The following is a 22346-nucleotide window of genomic DNA, read 5'->3' as shown; positions in this document are numbered from 1 at the left end:
ACAGCATTACCTAAATGAGGCTGCTGTTTGTTGATTACAGCTCAGCACTAACCAACAAGCATCAAAACCTGGGCCTCTGTGCCTCCCTCTGCAAATAGATCCTTGATTTCCTAATCAGAAGACCACAGTTAGTATGGATAGGAAATAGCACCTCCTCCTCACTGACAATCAATGGAGGCATACCTGAGGGATGTGTGCTTAGCCCATTGCTACATTGTTTATGTACTCATGACTATGTAGCTAAGCATAGTTCAAACAGCATCAATAAATTCATTGATAACACAACTGTTGTTGCAGAATCTGAGATGGTAACTAGAAGGTATACAGCAAAGAGATAGACCTGCTTGAGTAGTGTCACAACTCAAAGAACTCAAGACCAAAGAATTGATTATGGATTTCAGGAAAGGGAAATTGGGAGAACACATAGCAGTTCTCATTATACTGTCGTCAGTAGTGGAAAGGGTGAGCACCTTCAAGTTTCTGGGTGTCAACATCTCTGAAGATCTGTCTTGGTCAAACATATTAATGCAATTATGAAAAAGGCAGGCAAATGTCTATATTTCATTAGGAGTTTGAGGAGATCACCAAAGTCTCTAGCAAATTTCTACAGATGAACCATGGAGAACATTCTGACTGGTTACATCACCTTTTGGCATGGAAGCAGCAATGTACAGGATCGGAAAAACCTGCAGAGGGGTGTTTACTCAGCCTCCCCATCATCAAGGACATCTTCAATGGGAAATGCCTCAAGAAGGTGGTATCCATGATATACCCTCACCACCTGGGGCATGCCCTCTTCTCATTGCTACCATCAGGGAGCAGTCCAAGAAGACACACACTCAACTGTTCCCCTCCAGAAGTATAGCTAGAAGAAGTACAGCTTATTCCCCTTTACCATCAGAATTCTGAATGGTCTATGAACTCATGAACATTACCTTACTATTTTGTTCTCTTTTTCCACCTTCTTCATGTGCCTTGTGCGTCACACGCTTGGGCAATCATGGCTCTCCACATTGAACGATCCCTCGCAGCGACAATGATATCTCGCACATTTAGATTTGTTAGCTTTTTCACAGTGTCCATATATTTTCTTCTTTGCCCTCCTCTTCCGCGTTTCTCAGGCATTCGGCCTTGTAATGTACGGGATTCTATTTCTCCCTTCCTGATGACATGGCCAAGGAAATTAAGTTTCCTTTCATTTAATGTTCTCATTAAAGATCTTTTTGTATGGGCACGTTGGAGTACTGTCTCCTTAGTTACCCTGTCTCTATATGAAATTTTCAGCATTCTTCTAAGAAACCACATTTCTGTTGCTTTGGAGTTCTGGTGTTATAGTCCATGTTTCGGAAGCATACAGCAAGATTGACCAGATGTAACATTTTAGTAGCCTGAGCCTTGTCGTCATAGAAATGTATCTGTTGGTAAAAATGGGTTTCATTTTTTTGGAAGTTGGTTTTGGCAATGGCAATGGCCACCATTTACTTAAATTTTATATATTATTATTGTAATTTATAGTAATTTTTAAGTATTACATGGTACTGCTGCTGCAAAACATCAAATTTCACAATATTATGTAGGTCAGTGAATTTAAAGATGCCAGGCAAACTTGTGAACTATTAAATACATTTTGAGGCGACACGATGGCATGGCACTTTACATCAGCCAGCTGTAAGATTGGGGTTTGTCTGCGTAGGTTTCCTCCAGGTTCTGCAGTTTCCTCTCACATTCCAAAGATGTTTGATTAGTATTAGTATGTTGTGGGCATGCTGTGTTGGCGCTGAAAGTGTGGTAACACTTACACCTGCCCACAGCACAATTCTTATAGTATTGATTTGATTTGATGCATTTCACTGTAGATGTTCAGTAAATCTATCTAAGCAAATCTATCTAATCTAATAAACCTGATTCAAATTTGTATAACTATTTTGAAAGGTGTGATATGTAACATTAAATATTCCTGTAATGTACCTTGCCCATTTTGAAATCGTTTTGCTTGTATTACAGCAGTTGCTGTGTGCATACATCTACTGATGCTTCTGGACACATCATCAGTGATGTTCCTGGAATCATCGGGTGTTTCGGGTCTTTCAACATCATACACCCTCCTCCAGGTGACCCAGCCGGGGCTGATCAGACCCCAGCTTGCGTCCAGATGGCTAGCTACACATGACTCCATGGCTCCCCTCTCTTGAGCCACAGCCACCTTGAGGCCCTCTCTGCCACATCGGTGGTACTGCGGATGACTCTCCTTTTCCTCTCTCCCTCGATGCCCAAATTGCTGTAGGCTCTGGCTAAGGAACGAGCTGCGAATCCCCTACAACCAACTTCCACTGGGAGACACCTCGCTCTCCATCCAGCCTGCTGGCAGTTGCTGACCAGTCCTGCGTACTTCGATAGCTTCCTTTCAAAGGCCTCTTCCAAGTGATCTTCCCATGGGACTGTCAGCTCCAGCATCACCACCTGCTTCATAGACTCAGACACAAGGACAATGTCTGGTCGTAGGGTGGTGGCTGCGATATGGTCGGGGAACCTCAGCTGCCTTTCGAGGTCCACCAACAGCTGCCAGTTTCTTGCGGAGGTCAGGATACCTGCAAGGTTTTTCCATTCATATTTAATAATTACTTTTAGTGTTTTTAAGATTAGAAATTACTGTTGATAGTAATGAAAATGAATGTTTACTGCCCTTGAATGATACTTCTATAATTTAATACCAGTTTATTTCTAGATCAGACCAGACCAAGCAGCATTTGCCTGTGAAGTTATTAGCGCAAAAGACCCTGAAAAGAATAGATGTGAGTTATAGACAGAACATAGTAAAAAGAATTAAGCATCAAAGCTATTTCCTCGCAGTCAATTCATTTCCTACTTTCCCTCAAGCAGCCAGGAGAGGGCGCTCTGATGCCAGAGTTCATTAAAGACCGCAGGAAGATGTATTGATTGAAGTTGAACGCAGAGCAAGTGCTGAGAAGTCAGATGAAAAATAGCTCATAAAAGGGGGATTTAGGCCCATTGCAAAAAGATTTACTTCGCACAAAGGACCCTTCAGGACTGAGGCATCAAAACAGCTGATTAAAATAGTCAGAATTGGATTTTCAATCAAAATTAGTTTGATTGTACTGTACTGAAAGTTGGTTTTTCAATCAAAAGCAAAACTGTAAAACATAGAGAAAATTCACGGACACTGGGGAGCATAAAACTGATGCAGTAAACTTTTACTTTCTTTAGGTAATTTCTAATCTTATATACCAAATAACACAGTTACTTGATTAAAACAGCAACAAAAAATGTGGCATAATCTGTATAATGCGTTAATCCAACATGACCTGCTATAGAATATATGTAAATAGATATTTATGCACTTTCCTGGCATCTTTAATCAACTATTGAAAGAATTAAAAAATAGTTTCTCTGGGTTATGACACTGACACACATATGCCAGATTGATAAAAGCCAGGAAGAAATTCAGAAGATTCAGGATGTGACATTTTTGACTTTTTGACCATGCCAAAGTTCCCCTTAAAGGGAATAATGTAACTTTGGGCAATGAAATTCAAATTCTCAAACTTAATTGAGTAATTTTATCAGATATAAATCTGGGAGCATGAGCTGGAGGGAATCTGAAATAGGGATGAGAAAATTGGATTGAAAAGAGCTGCCTGATAATATAACTTTGGGCAATGGGATTCAAATTCTCAAGCTTAATTGAGTAATTTTATCAGATATAAATCTGGGAGCATGAGCTGGAGGGAATCTTCATCAGCTTTTCTTTATGAATGATTCAGTCAAGTTGATAGAGGGCCAGAAAAATCTGCCTCAAAGTTAATGCACTTTCAAATAAATGTCTTAATGTGGAGAGAGATTATTATAGAGATTTTTTTATTGCCTATTGTATCCATGTTTTATTGCAGGACTATCAACAATACCTGTAGTAGGACAGATGCTGTTCATCTCTTGCATTCTCCTGACTTTTCTCTATTTGCTCAGTGTATCATCTCAAAATAGTGAAAGGCTGCAAGAACTTGGTCAGGTGCCACTGGTTTCCTAGGGCCATCAGGGCCTGAGAGTGTTCAACTGCCTCGTCAGCAGAGCAACAGCTCCAAGAATGCTGAGCATAGATTGAAAACTTACCATGAGAGAAAGTTCATGGGGAGATAAAAATTTGAAAACTGTAGAAGAGTTACTACAATTGTATACTGGAACAAATAATGATGGAGTTGTGTTATATCCTTTAACTTAGCTAGCAGAATCGAGGATTTATTGACCACCTTCCTTACAAAGTATGCCATGATGATGCCAGTCAGTTTCAGCAAAATTGCAGTTTCCAAAAGTACTTGGAGTTACAGAGCTGTTCAGCACAGAAATGGGCCTTTCATCTTACCATGTCAATACCTACCCTTTTGTCCTTTTACATTAATTTAGTTTGCCTGCATCAGAACCATATTCCTTTTATTCCTTCACTATTGAAGCGTCTGTCTAAGTGCCACTTAAATGTAGAAAGTGTATCTGATTCTACCATCTATCTTGGCAGTGCAGTCCATACATCAGTCACATTCTGTGTTTAAAACTCACCCCTCAGATCCATTTTAAAATTCCTTCCTCTCAGTATGCTCTTTTAATATTGATATCTTTGCATGGGAGAAAGATTTTGACTAACCATCCCATCTATGCCTCTCACAATTAAACATACTTTTGTGTGAGAATAGGAGTATTACTGGTACAATGCCTGCCAAGCACACAAATGCACCTGCAAAGTGTATTCCTGGAAAATACACACCAAAGGCACTAGCATAAACAAGTATAGAGACAACTTTCTGTCATTTTACCACACGTTTCCATAGTCTCATGATTTTTAAAAGCTTAGTTGTGTCACACTTTTATAACTTATACTGTTTTATTATCATCTGATTTGTATTCTGTTAAGATTTACAGATAATTGCTAAGCTAAATAAGATATTTTGGAAATACACAAAAGATTTTGTTTGAGCTGAAGTTGTTACCAACCAAGTCTTCTCCTTTGGTATTTCTTCTCTCTTCACCTCATAACAGCCTTTTTTTCTGATATGCCTCAGAAGCCTACTTGGATAATGATAAAATCATAAGACATAGGGGCAGAAAGTCTGGTGTTATATTTTGTGGTAAGCAAGGCAGGTGTGATAAACTAAGGCCATTCATTCTTTACTGATGCTTCCATTTGTTCAGTTTTATTTCCTATTTCTTGAATGCAGCAAGACCCAAGCAGCATATTAGTAATCAGAAGTAATACTTGTGTAAGTAAATTATCATCTGCACTTCCATCACATTCATTAATATTCCCACACCAACCACACCTGAGATCGCAGTTCATTTAGAACTTAACTTGACAAGAGAGACTGCAGATGCTGGAATCTGGTGCAAAAGCAAATTATTGGAAGAACTCAACCATCTGTTGAAGCAAGGGAATGGTTTATGTTTGGGACTCTGCATCAGGACTAAGACGGCAGAGGGAAGTTAAACTATATATGTAGTAGTAAGAAGGAGAGTTAGACAGGAGCTGGCGGGTGTCAGGTGGAGCCAAATATAGGAGAGGTATCCCCCCCCATACACCTTCCCCTCACCAGGACTCACCTATTACTTGCTAGCTTGTACTCCTTTCCCTTCCCCCACCTTTTTATTCTGGACTCTTCCCCCTTCCTTTCCAGTCTTAATGAAGGGTCTCAGCCTGAATCTGTTTATTCCTCTCCATAGGTGCTGCCTGACCTGCTGAGTTTTTTCAGCATTTTCTGTGTGTTGCTCTGGAAGAGATTATGAGCAGATTTTCTATCCATATTTGGGCCTTTTTTGTCCATATTTGTTTCTGAGAACATCTGCAACATTTTTGGATTTCATTTGCTAGATGTATTGATTTACTTCATTCAAATTTTTGGGTCAAAGGTTAGTGGTAAACTTGAAGATATGGCTTCCTGAAGATTAAATTTCACCAGTAGAGATAATCTTTAACAGACTAACTTCAACCTACTGTAACACAGCCCAAATGCTGGAGGAACTGAGAAGGTCAGGCAGCATCTATGGCAATAAATTAATGGTCGATGTTTTGGGCCGATACCCTTCTTGTGGATTGCAAAGGACAGGGGAAATGGGGGGAGGGGAAGGAGGTTAAGCTAGGAAGTGATGGGGGAAGCCAGGTGGGTGAGAAATGTAAAGGGCTGGAGAAGAAGGAATCTGACAAGAGAGAAGAATAGACTATGGAAGAAAGGAAAGTAGGAGTGGTACCGGGGGAGGTGATAAGTAAGCGACGAGAAGAGATAAAAGGCTAGAGTGGGGAATATAAGAAGAGTGAAGTGGGAGTGACAAAAAAATCAGTGGAAGGAGAAACTGATTTTCATGCCATCAGGTCATACATCTGGATGGAATATGAAGTGTTGTTCCACCGTGCTGAGAGTGGCCTCATCACAACGAAAGATCAGGCCATGGACTGATATGTCAGAATGGGAATGGAGAGAGGAACTAAAATGATTGGTCACTGAGAAATCCTGCTTTTGGTGGATAGACTGCAAGTGCTCGACAAAGCTGCCCCCCCCCCTCAGTTTATGTTGGGTCTCAGCAAGGTAGAAGAGGCTGAGGTGGGAGAACTGGATAAAATCGATGACTCCACCAGATTTACAGGTGAAGAGTTTGGTGGCAGTGGTTAGGAGTTCATTACTACTACAACCTACTACTTACATTTTATTTTGTTTCATTTCCTCAACTGTGCAGCATCCAGAGTTAATAGTTATCATTCATCGTGTGCCAAAACAGTTCTGCATTGACATTGAGATTTTTGTTTTTTGTATCTTCAAATTATATTACTTTATGCATGGCTTCCTACTATGGTTTATCTGTGACCTTTTTGAATATTAATAAAAAATACTTCTGCTAAATAGAAACTGAGTTTACTATAGTTGCTCATAATATGCAACACCATTCCACATTTACTCCACTTTTTAGGTTGGTAATCTAAAATGCTTTCTCAAATGGGCAGTTTCAATAAACTTTCCATGACAAAACTTAAATCACTATTTTCTTACTGGGACTTTGAATTCATTCCTCATTTGAGTGTGATGGATATTTACTTCTTGGTTGTTTGTTAAGCTTTCTTTCTAAACACAGTAGCTGATATTTGTAAGATCTAAACAGTTGTAAATAAACTTCTAGCTATGCTATGTTCTGGTCAGAAATTGGAGCCAGTCTTCAGTTCTTAAAATGTAAATAGAAAGCAGTTATCAGCTTTAAGTTAAAACAAAGTACAGTATATAGAATAACTTTGCAAACAAGCTTTGTTTATGTAGCAGATTGCTTGCCCACAACACTTGGTTTATTGCTGCTCAGGATGCAGTATCAGACAATGAGCTGCTTAATGCAGGTTGATTCAAACAGACAAGCTGATTCTAAGTTGTTTTGTTCAAGGAAGCTGCTGACCAGATGGATAATATCATTCAGCATATCGAATAACTGATCTATTAATGTTGGAAGTTTTATATACTTAAGGAAGTTAGTTTTGCAGCATTAATTGGGAGCTCTGAGCATTAAGCAGGTGCCTATGTCTACAAGATGCTTTTATAGCATTTGTTTTAAAAGGATATTTGAGGAAATACAGTATCATATGTTCATGAAGTCACCCAAGTAGAGAAACAGTATAATGTAAAAAGCAGTTCAGGCTTATCAGGAATGAGGTAAAGAATGTCAAGGCGCTATGGAAGAAACACAAATGAACTGGAATCCAGTTCTCTGTTTTTGATTTCGTGACTTGTGATTCATTCATCTACAATCCATTGGTATGTCATTTTTAATTTAAAAGAATCCTTTATTCTTTGTGATTTTGAAATGTTTTGTCTTTTAGAAATGGTTTGTAATTTGGAAATGTTTAAGATGGAAATCCTTTGAGTTCTAAATGTGTTTTAAGAATGTTATTTGGAATTAAGTGTCTATCAATGAAATTAAATGAACTGTGTTTTAAATTACTTTGTTGGAAGTATCTTCTTGGTAGGTAGAGTGGACTCATTGCTTGAATAGTGGGTACAGGCAGCTAAACTCGCTGTGGAGAATAAACAGGGAAGTAAAACAGTCTTTGCAGATTGGTTAGTTATAACCTCCCTTTAGTGAGTGCTCATTGCTACTTATATCGGGTTTTTTTGGTTTGAGTTTAGAGCTTCGCAGTTAGCAAACCCAGTGCAACCACAGTTGGTGCCCAAAATGGTAACAGTATATCAAATGTATTATTTTAGAAAGAATGATTATTTAGTGGTACTCCAACTCAGAGAGTGCTCAACAAGTGCTATGGCACCAAGCTAGCACTGTAAAATGATCGACATCCTGGTTTTCAGCAGTTCTGCAGGCAAAATGCTGGTTGATATTATGAATGTTAATAGTATAACAGAAATATTGGATAATACCCTGACTGTTCCTCAGCTTGAACATGATGAATACTTTATTCTAGAGACTAGAATGATGAAGGGGTAGAACAAAGAGAAAGATGCAGACTAGGCAGACCAAAGCCTGCTGTATGATCTGCTGGCCTCAGACCATCACAACTTGTACCAGATCCCAACAATGTAGCAATAATTTGTGCTTGTAGACAACAAATTGGTTTCTTTTTAGATTGAAACCAAGCGCACATGTGTGGACCACATGCTTATGTGATAGAACCTGGTAACCCATATCTTAATCACAATGCATAGGGATATTGTGCATTCCTTCCAGGCATACACGAGGTAAATTCCCTACCAGTAAACCCTGGAGGTACCAATGAAGCCTGGAGAACAGATGCTTGAGAATGTGCACTAGAATTACTAGAAAGAATATAGGGACAAGTTCCTGTACAGGGAGTTGCCACAGCTTCTCCAGTACAAACTTCCCATCACACCCTTGGACTTCTGACCATTCAGAGTTTGCAGGCAGTCAGCACACCTCCAGATGATGCCGATGAAATTCTGAATTGGCTACTTCAGGATGCCGATAGGTCACAGACTTCTGGACTGGTCATATTCCCCAACATATTCAGTAATTCTTCTTATTGTTATTTCCCTTAACCTTTGTACCACTTCCACGTGACTGAAAATCCGTATCAGATATACTTGTGGATTTATAAGCAAATAAATGATGGAGATGTATGCAGAGGATTTAGTACTGTATTGAGTAAAATAATTGAAAGCTAGGGCTTAATGACAACTTATAAGACTGGAGAATAAATGGCAAGGGCAGACTGGGACCTGTGTAGTTCATTTTATATTGTTACCCCTTTATCCTTGCAAGAACCTCCAACACCCAAGTTATGAATGATTTCAGGTTGTTGAAGAGATTACCACTCGTTCCCACACAAGGGCAATGAGGTGCCAGCGGAGGATCCTCCCGTTTTCATCAAACCTACCTCATTCCTCAGGTCAATTGCATTCCCAGTGCTCCCAGCAAGGAAGATGTAATGAATAAACCCAACAAGTTCCCTGGAGTGAGCCTGCCTTGGGAACAGATATTCATCCACAACCTAGATTGCCAGACATTAGATATAGGCCACAACCTTTAGCTCCATCCCCTTTCTTTGCAGAAGAAAGTCTCAGACCAGGACACTCCTTCTGGGACAGAGAGAATGTTCAGAGGCCCCAGCGATATTATGGAGAAGAGTATGAAAATGACGCTATGAGGCCCATATCATCTTTCATCCTCTGAATATACAAATGGACAGAGCTCATCTCAGATGTCCACTCCCTTCCCGCAGCTCTGGGAAACAAAATATAAAGAAGGGGAAGGGCAACATTAATGTAATAAAAACTGAGGAGAATTGTAGCAACAGCTCTATTCAAAATGCTCCATCTGATAAGTAGGAAAAAGACATACGTAGTCTCACTTTACCATATGCCAAAGCTCTTATATTTGGCAAAATTTAACGCTGTCATTCTGGTACTGCAACAGGCATTACAATAAATGCTGCAAGGATTGACTCATACATAAATCTCGCATTGATCTGGTTGATGGCTTTTGGTCACACCCACTTCTTGACAGTAACAGCAGAGGCTATGTAATTAACATTTAAAAAAATCTCAGCTCTGTCAATCAAAAGTAATGTTCCTAGGTATGACAATTACCAATCAGGGACATGGTTTAAACCCTGAATTTAAACAAAAAATTGCTTCAGTAGGGTATCCAAAGACTCTAAAAGCCTTATAGTCAACCCTAGACATATTTCATCAGCAGACTATGCTCAGTTGTTAAAACCATTTTGCTACAGACGTAAACCAAAAAATGCAAAGTTCTTTCCCCAGAAGACAATGAGACACAAGAGAAACTAATGAATGTAGTTCAATAAGGAATAGACCTCCAACCAAGAGACCTAAGAGTAATGATCTTTCAAGAATGAATAGATTCTGGCATGGTTCTGGAGGACTAGAAATTGCAAAATTCATTCCACGCTTCAAGAATGGAGAGAGGCAGAAGAAAAGGAATTATAGGCCAGTTAATCTAACTTCAGTGTTTGGGAAGATGTTGGAGTCAATTGTTAAGGATATGATTTTGTGTTATTTGGAGGCATATGCTGTATAGCTGTAGTCAGTGGCTTCCTCAATGAAAAATCTTGCCTGACAAATCATCTGCAATTTTTGAATGAAATAGCAAGCAGGATAGACAAAGGAGAATTGGTTTGGATGTTAGGACTCCTGTGTGCATTCTTGGTTTTATGGAATCTTGGTTTACCCCTTCCATGTCAGATGCATTGCTTCAAATAGTGAGGTTCCCAATATGTTGTTAAGATAGGTCGGGCTAGTCTCTCAAAATCAGAGATGGACATGAATGCCTCATGCTTAACTCCTTGTGAAGTACTAATGTGTTTGTGACGTTCCAATGTTGCACTCCAGACATGGAATATCTTGCAATTAGGTGCTGGCCACTTTACCTGCAGTGGGAGGTTTCAGTCATCATTTCGGTAGTGGTGTACATTCCATCTCAGGCTAATGTTAAACAGACTCTAGATGATTTGAGCAATGTAATCAACAGGCATGAAACATCACATCCTAATGCCTTCTCCATTATTTTGTGGGACTTTAATCAGGCCAGCTTGATAAAGTCACTAAATAATTATTATCAACAAATCACCTGTAGTACCAGAGGAAACAACACACTGGACCACAATTACACTAAGTTGAAGACTATGCTAACTCACATCCACACTTTGGTAAGTCTGATCACCTCGCTGTGCTGCTACTCCCTGAGTGTAGTTAGAGACTGAAGACTGCAGCACCAGTACTGAGGACCAGGAAGGTATGGACAAAAGAAGCACAGGAGCATTTATGGGTCTGCTTTGAATCGGTGCTTTCAAATGTGCAGCAAAAGCAATAGCAAAGGCACAGACTTGCAGTACTCCAAAGACTGCGTTCACCCAGTATTCAACACACCACAGGTTCTCTCTCTCTCCCTAATAAGAGAGAAAGAGATGTCTCTGTTTTACAGTGAGAGGGGAGACATAACAAATAATTTCTCAAATATTGGATCAAAAATGAAAATCCAGAAAGATGGATCCACTTAATTATAATCCTTGCTTTGATTATGAAAGTAAAATTTTTATTGGAAACTGAATTTGAACAACATGCCTTGCAAATGCATCATTTAGGGAATCATGCAGCTCAATTTGCAGAGGCTAAAGCCCTAGAAATATGTCTGAAATAGGTAAATGCAACAGAACCAGTCTTGATATGGACCGACTCTAATTATGTTAAGAATGTTGTAGAAAGAGATCTTCCCATCTGGCCAATTACTAGACGGAGAACACACAAGGTACACTGCTTCTACAGTTGTCCACATGGAAGATTATTTACGACTTATCATTGACTCGACCATTCGCACATGTGTTACACAACCTGGGACATGCTGCAGGCCTCTTGCACAGCTGTGGTAATAAAACAGTAATGAACAAGCAAAACAAAGTGTCTGGATGGACCTCACTATGATAAGGGAGACCAGGGTTTTGGCAGTAACCAAGTAACAAATAAAAAATAACCAGGATGATGTTTAATAATTCTCCTAGATATTACTTAACCCAACACGGTACAAATATGATGGTAAAGGTGAAGGTGAAGCTAATGCTATGGTTTGGGTATGATGCCTTAAAAAAGATAAAGAAGCTCTCCTTTTCCTAGTCCTGATCTCTAATGTGTACAGGTATACATGTTGCTTTTGTCATCTTGATGGGAATTGGGATGTGTTTGTCACTAATAACTGGTCTGACAACAAAATCCCGCAGGAAATATTTTTCACTTATCTATATAGATGTTGCATTTTTTGACATTCAACATGAGTAACTTTATATACAGGGTATATTATGGGTATATTATTCTTAAAATTTTGTATAATGTACTTTGTAAATGTGTTGTTCACTGCTAATAATGGCATTATACTATTATGGTTTACACATATATTGTGAATGTGGTACTCCTACAAAGCAATATTAGGACCACTAAGCCAATCAATATTACTATTCGTGTTATATTTAATGTTTCTAGAACAATTTGTATATTTGGTTAATAGAATCCCATGGTTTGACAAAACAGACCAAGTAGCCTTGCTCAGTTAAAATTTTCTGGGAAAATATGCAAGTTGAGATGATGTGTCAATTTTTCCCAGTTAGGTCCAATCCTTAACTAAGCCAAGGGGGAAGACCTGAACAATTATGTGGAGTCCAGAATCACAAAAATTGGAAGAAACTTACACAGGTAGTTTGGCTGGTATCAGAATGCTAAGTTGCAGCACACCAGTGGGTGTTCACTCCCTTGGGGGATAGTCATAACCAACCCCTATGCTGTGACATCTTTTTTTTCTCTGGGAGCCTAGAATTAAAGGCAGAGACAGAATTCTCAACAGGAGAATTATACCGTCAGCAACACACAAAATGCTGGAGGAAATCAGCAGGCCAGGCAGCTTCAATGGGAAAAAAGGACAGTCGACATTTCAGGTCAAGATCCCTCGACAGAACCAGATAAAAAATAATTAGTAGATTTAAGGGTTGGGGGAAGGGAGAGATAAACATAAGGTGATAGGGGAAACCAGGAGGGGGAAGGATGAAGTAAAGTGCTGGGAAGTTGAATGGTGAAAGAGATAGAGGGCCGGAGAAGGGGGAGTTTGATAGGAGAGGACAGAAGGCAATGGAAGAAAGAAAAGGGGAAGGAGCATGAGAGGGAGGAGATGGGCAGGCAAGGAGATAAGGTGAGAGAGAAAAAAGGGGATCAAGAGTGGTGAAGGAGACAGGGGCATTACCAGCAGTTTGAAAAATTGATGTTCATGCCATCAGGTGTTGTTCCTCCAACCTGAGTGTGACCTTATCACAACAGTAGAGGAGGCCATAGATTGACATATTGAAATGGGAATACAAAGTTGAATCAAAATGGGTGGCCACCTGGTGACCATGCTTCTTCTGACATACATAGTTGCTCAGTGAAGCAGTCTCCCATTCTATGTTGGGTCTCACCGATACACTGGATGTCACACTGGGAGCACCAGACACAGTATATGACCCCAACAGTCTCACAGGTGAAGTGTCGCCTCACCTGCAAGGACTGTTTGGGGCCATGAATGGTAGTGAGGGAGGAGGTGTAGGGGAAGGTGTAGCATTTGTTCTGCTTTCAAGGATAAATGCCAGGAGGGTGATCAGTGGGAAGGGACGAATGGACAAGGGAGTCATGTAAGGAGTGATCCCTGTGGAAAGCAGGAAGTGGGGGGAGGGGAAAGGTGTGCTTGGTAGTGGGATTCCATTGGATGCAGTGAGAGGAGAGACATAACAAACAACTGGGAGATCCTGAGAGACTGAGAGACTGGGGAATCTTGAGAGACCTGGGAAATTCTACAGACTGAGATCAAGAAACCTCGGGCAGGGCCAAGAGGGAGGCATGGGAGTCCTTGAGATGGGGAGGATATTGATATTGAATAAGCCTTGGAAACAATCGGAAAAATAAAAACCTTGGGAACAAAGAGAAAAGTCTTTGGGAAACCTTGAAAACATGAAACTTGAAACTTAGAGAAGGAACCTTTTCAAATCTTGCTCACAGTGTTTTATCTTTCACAATTTTTCCAGAGACAATTAGAATATACTCTCAGTTTTACAGATCAAGACAGCATAGACAGGTTTCTTTTTATCACAAAGCTAGTTGGTTCTCTGTAGAACCGTTTAATTTGCCACATGAGAGTTCAATTTTTCCAGTCTGTACCATGACTTTCTTTAAGAGGTTAAAAACATTCTTGATAGGGTTACTTCACTTGTGTATTTGCACACTTCAGCCAGGGATCAGCTTTTCGAGTAGGGCTCTTCCAGAATTTACACTATTAACTTGAAAAATGATTTGTTGAATCAATTGATAAGTTTGCTTGAAGCACTGATTTGTTATGCAGACCTGAGTCACAGGACCACAAAGCTGGGAGCCTGGGTTCTTGTGACTTAAAAAGCTTGGAATGGATACCGGCGAAACTCAATGTAGACTTGGGACTCTTGGAATGTAGAGTCAGGACATGCACTCAGAATAAAGGCACCCTCTCCTCAAGACACCAATGCCAAAATGTCACTGTTTAAACTTTGCTGGTCCATTACTTGGTGAGATCCTTCTATCATGATGGAGACAGAAACAGTTTATACATAGGAATTCCAACGGAACATTGTTGCCTCGATGAATCGTTCTGACCAATGAATCTTATGGCCAAGGTCAGCTGCCCTTTCTCTACTGGGTCCATCTTTGTGCTTTTCGAGACTTGCTGTAACCAGGTTTGGATATGGCCCAAGTGCCAAGTGAGAGACACTGAAGTGGGTCAATAGTTCACAGACTTTAATGCAAACAGTGTTAAAGGGAAAAGAAAACAATAAACTCTAGGCCAAACAGGGCCATCAACTAAAGCTCTCAAGTGGAAAATGAACACTGCAGCTGAAAAAAACGACTTAAGAATAACACGAATACTGCTAGTCTTCAGAGTCAGTTGACTGGGCAGTCTAATTTCTCAGGCAAGGCTGAATGCAAGCAGGCAGTGAACTGTTACTGTGCTATGTTCAAGTCTTGACAATTACTAGGATGGAATGAATGGAATTAAATACTATCACAATGAAATAATAATTAGCTGACACATGCATATTCATGAGCACGATTACCGAATCTGCTGCGCTGCCGAATCCCTGGTTGTAACACATATATCCCTCCCTCAGGAAGGCCTCAAAGCTCACCATTTCTTTCCGGACACCAGACATAACTAGTTCCCCTCCACCATCACTCTCCTCTGTCTAGCAGAACTTGTTCTCACTCTTAATCATTTCTCCTTTGTCTCCTCCAACTTCCTTCAAACACAAGGTGTCTCCATGGGGACTCATGGGATCCCAGCTATGCCTGCCTTTTTGTCGGCTATGTGGAACAGTCTATGTTCTAAACCTACGCTGGTGCCCATCCCTCACTTTTCCTATGCAACATTGATGACTGCATTGGTGCTGCTTCCTGCTCCTGAGGCTTCATAGGTGGCAGGGGTGGTTCGACTGACCTCCGAGTCTCCTCCCTAGGTTCAGTAGACTCCATCACGTCCTCAGGCAACGGCAATGAGTTGTTACAGATGGTCCTTGTGACCATGAAAACAGGCTCCAAGGGTCTGGGTTTAGGAGTTTTTCCTTTATTCCGGACCTGTGGCTGGACTCCTAAAGCTTCAGGTTACCTCACACTGAAGACTGTTCCCTTGCTGGGAACAGCAAGTCGTTAGTCTTGGGGGATTCTGGGGGTCAGAATACCACACCGCAAACATACCCTCTTACAATAACAGGACCAAGCAATGATTCTCCCCACCCAGTCCATGGAAGGGTTACGTTGGGACAGCCAAGGGTACCGGATGATCAGGGGCATGAGTGGTGAGTCAATGTTGTAGAAACTAATGTCTTCCACATGATCCTCTATCCTCATTTGCAACACCACAGTGTGTTTCTGGATCTGCTCAGAACCTAGCGGGCAGCCGTCCAAGACCATTGCTGGCATGGACTGGCTCAACTCTTGCATCAATATGTCAAGCTGGTGGGCAGCCCCAAAGTCTAGAAAATTACCTGCAGCCCTGAAGTCCACAAAAGCCTTCACCTGCCTCAAGTTCAAACCCTAGGTGAACTCCACCTTCAGCACGAAACCATAATCCGCGGGATGGCTGCTACTGTCATGATCCTCCTGATATTGAGGCAGTTGCAACCTTGGACATTTGGCCCACAGGTGACCTGCTTCCCTGCAGTAATAGCAACAGCCTTGATCCTGATGCCGGGGCCTCTCATTGATGGAGAGTCTCATGTAACCGGCCTGCATGGACTCAATAGAAGGAGTTGGGCTGGTCCTGGTCCTGGTCCAAGATCAGGGAGGGGGATTGCAATGGATTGAGACTGGCTTGGGCTAGCCCTCTTCAGCCTCATAATGCTGTCCCTCTTACATTCAGTTGTCAAAGCAGATGGACTGGTCGATGAGGATCTCAAAGTCCCCTGTTGGTTTTCCCAAGATGAGGGCATTTTTTAGTTCATCCCGGAGTCCATGATGGTACAGGTGGGCCAAGGCTTCCCTGTTCCAACCACTCTCTTGCACCAAAGTTTGGAACTCAATAGTGTAGTTAGCACCTGACTGACTTTCCTGATGCAGCTTCATCAGAACATCCAAGGCTCTGTTTGTGCTGGTGGGATGATAAAATACCTTTCTCATGGTATCTGAATCTACGCAAATCTCCAATCATTGTTTCCAATAGCAGTGGCCCAGGCGAGGGCTCTTCCAGACAGGAGAGATCATGAAGGCCACTTTTCTGCTCTCCGAAGTGAACCGGGATGGCTGGAGTTTGAGCACCAATGAGCATTGAGTGAGGAAGTCAAACCTCTCAGTTCAGGTGCCTCTTAAGTACTCAATTTTTGGTGTCCAAAACATTACTGCCAGTAGTGGGACCATCCTAAACTCTCACCTGTTTTCCATACTCCAAAGAGATGGTGTCTAGATCCCAGAAGCTGGCACGGTTGTACACAGCCAGGGATGGTATTGGGGGTTGGGGTGATGGTGTTGGCAGCAGGGATAAGCTCCCACTACTTATTAAATGCTCCCAAACGCTTGCGTCTCAAATAGCCCCTGACAACCAAGTCCAGCTCCTGGCCTTCACATGTGGCTTAGACACTGACAGGAGAAGTGGCAAAGGTGGGTTACTGGCATCTTAAAACCAATCACTTTGGGCAGATGGGACTCATCAGCCATGATTTACAGCTCATCTAGGAGAAGGTAAACTCTAATCCCAAACCTTCACTGCCAATGGCTATACCCATTCTTGAGGACAGCTTCAGGAGTAAACACTGAGGAATAATCCAGAGCTGGGCTCCCTAATGCAGTTCTATGTTGTGTTTAACACTGACTGGCAATTCTGGCAACCTCGCTGGTACCAAACTGTATTGGTCTTTGCCATTCCTTTGGATTCATCATCTTCATGGAGCGGGTGAGCCAGGTCTCTTTTCAGAGACTCACTCTTTGTTATGCAGTCCCCTGGAGCTTTCTGTATAAACTTGTTAAGTTTACTTCGATATGCTTGGGGATTCTGTGTTACTTGTATTATTTAAATGGATGTCCAATTAGTGCTAATTGAGGGTGTTCAGTTTTGAGAATGTTACTTCTCACAGTGTTGCTCATCATGACAAAAGTGTTCTCTCTTCAGCTCATTGATAGACATTGCCAGCTGACCTGATGAACTAGTGGTGACAGAGACAGTGATTCAAACTTGCATCAAGAAAGTGGTAAGAACTGTTTGTGAGGAAGAAATTCTTAAAGATGGACTAATATGGACTTACAAATGGACATTGATGTGCCATTGTTGTGTGTTGATAGAAAATTATAATGGTGATATTCCTTTGAGGTTTGGTAAATGTGTGCAGCTGAAATTATGGAAATGAGTACACTAAAGAGAAAAAACACATAGAAATCCCTACATTGGGAAGTACTCAATGGGTGCTTTAAGCATTGGAGTGAAGAGAGCCTTTCTAGCACTGGTAACCAACTAGAATAGCTAGAGGGGTGATAGTCTGTTCCCAAGAGGAGTCTTGATCTCAAACCTAATGACTGTAGAAAGTACCTGGGTTAGCACAAGGGGAGGAGGGGCTGTTGATGGACATTAATTTCTGGGTTGTTTGCTAAGCTTGCTTTTTAAACACAGCAGCTACCACTTGTAAGATCAAAACAGTTGTAAGTAAATTTCTAACTATGGCTTGTTCATTTTCTGGTCAAAAATTGGAGTCGATCTTCAGTTTTTAAAATGTAAATGGAAAGTAGTAATCAGTTTGAAGTTAAAATAAAGTACTGTCCACAAAACAGCTTTGCAAACAAACCAGGTTTATGTAGCAGGCTGCTGGCCTAAGATGCAGTAGAAGCCAATGGGTTGTTTAATTTGGGTTGTTTCAAACAGGAAAGCTGACTTCTGCAGACCAGATGGATAACATCATTTTGCATATCAAATAACTGATCTATTATTTTTTTTATTTCACTAAACCAGCTTCCAGAATATTTCAAGATCCTTTGTTAGTGAACAACACGTGCACTTTTTGTGTTAAAATATTGTAATTTTAGCTCTTTCTTCTTGGCATCATTAGCTTTGCATAGTACTGACCAGAAGCAGCCAAGCATAACTCAAGCCTCATTTTTAGTACAACGTTATTATTAAAAATGAAAATATTTGGTATTTCATAAGAGAGTATGAATGGATGGGGATGATTGCAGGCATGGGGGAAATCAATGTAACTAAATTACCTTTTTGAATGCATTTCTTGGCAGCACTACTGTTTGCATATTTAGACATTACATAAAAGTAAAATGCTACTGGTACCAGTAACTGTTAAAATAGAAATGACTGGATAGACACAGAGAGCCAGACAGAATTGTGGAGACAGTTAACATTTCAGTGTGATAATGGTTCATCAGTCACAAAAAGCAGGATCTCCCAGTGGCCACCCATTTTAATTCCACTTCCTATTTACATTTCGATATCTCCATCCATGGCCTCCTCCACTGTCATGATGAGGCTACACTTAGGTTGGAGGAAGAAAACCTTTTATTCCATTTCGGTAACCTCCAACCTGATTGCATGCACTTTGATTTCTCAAAAATTTCAGAAATGCACCCCACTCCCCCTCCTTCACCATTTCCCATCCCCTTTTCCCTCTCTCACCTTATCTCCTTGCCCACCCATCGCCTCCCTCTGGTGGTACCCCACTTTTCTTTCTTCTGTAATCTTCTGTCTCTTTCACCAATCAACTTCCCAGCTCTTTACTTCATCCTTCCCCCTCCAGGTTTTACCTGGCACCTTGTGTTTCTCTCTCCCCTTCCCCCAACTTTTAAATCTACTCCTCAGCTTTTTTGCCCAGTCCTGCTGAAGGGTTTTGGCCTGAAACGTTGATTGCACTCTTTTCATAGATGCTGCCTGGCGTGCTCAATTCCTCCAGCATTTTGTATGTGTTGCTCGGACTTTCTGCAGATTTTCTCTTGTTTGGAATTTAGACTTAAGCAAGTTTTAAGATGCAGAGAAAAGGAATTAACAACAAAAGGTGAGATCTAAGATAAGGTGGGAAAAAAAGAAAGATTAAATGACATAGCTAAGACTGTACAAGGCATACATTGAAATTGTGCAGGAGACTGAAAACAAGGTAGTCATATCCGGAAAAAAACACATAATCAAAGAGACAGGTGATGGGAATTTTGAAGCCAGCTTGTGGCAGCATCAACATGTTGTGTGAAGCGATTCTCTAATCTGTGATTGGGCAACCTGGGGTGGAGGAGATTGCATTCAGAATAATGAATCCGGAACACTAAATTGAAAGAAGTACAAGTAAATTTCAGTGGTGGGGTGGTGATACGTCTCTACTAAAGGAGGTTAAAGGCTCTCCTCCACCAGCACAGGGCACCCTTGGATAAGGTGTAACACCTACTTTGCCCAACACCCTCCCCACCCCGCGATCATGGTCATATAAGGCCATGGGAGCAGGTGGTTGATGGCTGTATGAGCAGTTGGTGCATATCACATATCCTGGTAATGAGACCACTGATGCCAGGCAAACAATCTCAGAAGAGTATTGATAATGGCCTGCCTTGTAAAGACACTGCCCAGAAAAAGGCAATGGCAAACTGCTTCTGTAGAAAAATTTGCCACAAACAATCATAGTCATGGAAAAATCATGATTGTCAACATGGCTCATAACGAGCGAACGAACAAGCAAATTGCTGGTTTATCTGGAAGTGGTTCTTGGAGTTCTGGGTGGTGAGGAAGTGAGAAGAATAATGGGTGTCACAGAGGAATGATTCAGATTCATTTGTTTGTCACATGTACATCAAAACATGCAGTGAAATGTGTGGTTTCTGTTAACCAGCATAACCTAAAGATGTATTGGGGGCAGTTTGTGAGCGTCACCACATATTCCAGTGCCAACAGAGCATGCCCACAATGTTCACAGAACCAAGAAGCAACAAACACAACAACAAAACCACAACAGCATGCCCCTCACTTCCCTCCCACCCATGACACACAAAGACAGTCCTCTAATTTAATTTGGGGAAGGAAGGCTGAGAATTGGAGTGGGAGTGCAGCAGCAACCATTTTGATTTTTTCTTCTTCTCAACGGAGTTAAGAGAGGCGGGACTGTGCAGGGGTGTGATGTCGGGCATTGAAGCGCAGAAGATTTAAAAGGTCAGAAATCCTGTTTTGGGTTTAATTTGGAGAAGGAAGGCTGAGAATCGGAGCGGGAGTGTGGCGACAGCCATTTTGATTTTTTTCTTCTTCTCATCAGAGTTAAGAGAAGCGGGACTGTGCAGGTGTGTGACGTCGGGCAGTGAAGTGTGGAAGATTTAAAAGGAACACAATCTTATACAGCAGGCAGCGTTGTTTGCGGGCAGCGGAGTGAGCCGGGAGCAGAGTGAAGGCTTAAGGGCTTGGGCTCAACAGGCTTAGGCAGAAACGGGCAAGGCAAGGTAGGTTTAGTTTTCAGTTTTTCCTGTTATTGAGGAAAGGGGGAAGTATGAGTATGAGTGCAGCTTGTTGTTCTCGGTGTCGGATGTGGGAGGTCCTGGAGTCTCCTAGACTCCCGGATGTCCACATCTGCGCCAGGTGCGCCGAGCTGCAGTTCCTAAGGGACCGTGTTAGGGAACTGGAGATGCAGCTCAATGACCATTGTCCGGTCAGAGACAGTGAGGAGGTGATAGAGAGGAGTTACAGGCAGGTGGTCACACCAGGGCCACAGAAGGCAGACAAGTGGATCACGGTTAGGAGAGGGAAGGGGAAAAGTCAGGTACTAGAGAGCATCCCAGTGGCTGTACACCTTGACAATAAATACTCCTATTTGGGTACTGTTGGGGGGGGGACAGCCTACCTGGGGCAAGCAACAGTGGCTGTTCCTCTGGCACAGGGTCCAGCCCTGTAGCTCAGAAGGGTAGGGAAAGGAAGAGGAAGGCAGTAGTAATAGGGGACTCTATAGTTAGGGAGTCAGATAGACGATTCTGTGGATGCAGTCAGGAGACCCGGATGGTAGTTTGCCTCCCTGGTGCCAGGGTCCGGGATGTTTCTGATCGTGTCCAAGATATCCTGAAGTGGGACGGTGAGGAGCCAGATGTCATGGTACATATAGGTACCAATGACATAGGTAAGAAGAGGAAAGAGGTCCTGAAAGGAGAATATAGGGAGTTAGGAAGGGTGTTGAGAAGAAGGACCGCGCAAAGGTAGTAATCTCGGGATTACTGCCTGTGCCACGTGACAGTGAGAGTAGGAATGGAATGAGGTGGAGGATAAATGCATGGCTGACAGATTGGAGCAGGGGGCAGGGATTCAAGTTTCTGGATCATTGGGACCTCTTTTGGGGCAGGTGCGACCTGTATAAAAAGGACGGGTTCCACTTGAATCCTAGGGGGACCAATACCCTGGCAGGGAGATTTGCGAAGGCTACTGGGGAGGCTTTAAACTAGAATGCTTGGGGGGGGGAGGGTGGGAATCCAATTGAAGAGGCTGGGAGAGAGGAGGTTAGTTGACAAATAGAGAAAGCTAGTAGACAGTGTGTGAGGGAGGATAGGCAGGTGATAGAGAAGGGGAGCACTCAGACCGATGATATAGGGGAGAAGGAAGAAAAAGATAATAAAGTTGTTTGCACTGTTAGGTATAAACAGAAAGTAAGAGGTAGAGAGTTTCTTAAATGCATCTAATTTAAAGCTAGGAGCATTGTAAAAAAGGTGGATGAGCTTAGAGCATGGATTGATACCTGGAAATATGATGTTGTAGCTATTAGTGAAACATTGTTGCAGGAGGGGTGTGACTGGCAACTAAATATTCCTGGATTTCGTTGCTTCAGGTGTGATAGAATCAGA

Source organism: Hemitrygon akajei, chromosome 4 (genome assembly GCF_048418815.1).
Source record: "Hemitrygon akajei chromosome 4, sHemAka1.3, whole genome shotgun sequence".
Classification (NCBI taxonomy): Eukaryota; Metazoa; Chordata; class Chondrichthyes; order Myliobatiformes; family Dasyatidae; genus Hemitrygon; species Hemitrygon akajei.
This window is presented reverse-complemented; position numbering follows the sequence as displayed.